Here is a 2,012-nt window from a genome sequence, read left to right on the forward strand (position 1 = left end):
CCTTCCCTCCCCTCTCCTTTTCCTGACTTTACCCCATCACCTCTTATTGTCCCTCTGACTCTGCACCAAAACTTTCCTTCACCTCTGGGTTAAACGTCATCATCCCGTGATGCCACCTCCAGAATGTACTCTGGCTTCTTCCCAGGAAGTCTTTGCCCTGGTTGGCTCTCCACCACCATCATCCCATGGGCCCAGTGCCCTTCTCATTCCTACAGGGCATCTCCAGCTCACAACCATTGCAGGGGCACTTCTCCTTTTTCTGGGACCACAGGTTGACGTCACCAGGAGCATTTCTTAGGGAGCAGAGCTTAAGGGAGAGAAGTGCCACAGAAAGAGTGGAAACGCACATTCAAATGTGTTAACCTGCATGGGACGCCTTAAAGTGGCCTCGTGTTAAGTGGTTAATAGTTAGTACTCTTCAGCACTGGTTTCTTATGCAATGCTACTTGGGGAGGTTGGGTTGGGAATATCTTGCAACATTTGGAGACTCTGAAACTTAATACTGTGCTGATCTAGCCGCATGATAGTTCAAGCTCAACTGTAGGAACAGAGAAAGAAATACGGCTTTGATGTTAGAAATAGAAAAAGGAATGTTTTGCTCACTATGATTATCAGTCATTTTGGGGCAGAATCGCTGGCTCATCTTTTGGAAGACTTGGTAAAAGTTTCATGCCTGGCTGTAATCCCTCCTTTCTCCTTAATTTTAACTAAAAGCATGCCCCAATGTTCTACTTCTTTTTTTATTTTTAAAGTTCACTGATCATCTTGAACTCGATCTAAAAGTGTGAGAAATAGAGGTATTTCCCTCTGCTGTGTTCACATGGTTTTTCTTTCTTTCCTGTTCTTCTGTTTAACTTTGTGCTTTCATGATAGCGCTTTTTAGGGTCCAGTTTGCATTTCTTGTATATTGCGTGTCCTCTCTCAGGGCCTGTGGTTTCTGGAAATCAGGAACCACGTTCGGGTCTTTGCATTTCCCCCAGAACCAGCCTAGCACCTCATATGGAGCAGGTACCCTTTAATGTTAACGAAAATTAAAAATAAATCCGTCTGTGCCAAGATGAAGGACCAAATGCCAACTAATGTTCAATGTAAGGGAGGAATTCACAATGTTACAGACACGCTATTGAGGAGAGCTCCCGCTGGGGTGCCCGCGCCGGTTTTATGGATGCGAGAGAGCAGCTGATTAAATATTCAGGAATGTTATGAGCCGGTAGTGAAGCCATTTGGAACTTGACATTGGCTTTGCTGGGACTCTCTACACCACGGAAATCAGCGAAGGCTGCACAGCAGGGTTGTTTGCTTCTTTTGAGAGTCAGTTGGCCGGCACTCCATGGGCAGTAACTGCAGCAGCGAGCCTGGATCCCTGGTAGAAATGGCAAAGCTTGAGGACATAATTGAGCATTAGCTGTAGTCAAGAGTTTCCTCAACGACCAAACTTTGCAATAGGAAGCCTCACAGAAGTGCAATCCATGAATTGTCAGCGGGGCAGTTCGACAGTTTTCTAAACAGTAGGGCTGAAGGCAAGTAGGACAACATGCTTACAGCGCCTTCGCTGAAAGGGTCAGATCTTCGTCAAAAACAAAAACAAAACCAGACAACAGCTGGAGAAAGCAAGACAGACAGCTTCTCACAGGCAGTGTCCCCACATGGCAAAGCTAGGTCACGGTATTTGTGGGCATTGAGATCTATATTGTGATCTGTCCTATTGGCTCTAAAGACTTAAGACTCTTATCTTTCCCTGGCACTGACATGATTAAGTCTATGGCAATGTTAAGGAACATTAGAAAAATACAATCTTAGCCCTAGCCCCGTGGTCGGCAAACTGCGGCTCGCGAGCCACATGCGGCTCTTTGGCCCCTTGAGTGTGGCTCTTCCTAAGCCTTAGGAGTACCCTAATTAAGTTAATAACAATATACCTACCTATATAGTTTAAGTCTAAAAAATTTGGCTCTCAAAAGAAATTTCAATCGTTGTACTGTTGATATTTGGCTCTGTTGACTAATGAGTTTGCC

The sequence above is a fragment of the Myotis brandtii genome, unplaced genomic scaffold, assembly GCF_000412655.1.
Source record: "Myotis brandtii unplaced genomic scaffold, ASM41265v1 scaffold231, whole genome shotgun sequence".
In the NCBI taxonomy this organism is placed as follows: domain Eukaryota; kingdom Metazoa; phylum Chordata; class Mammalia; order Chiroptera; family Vespertilionidae; genus Myotis; species Myotis brandtii.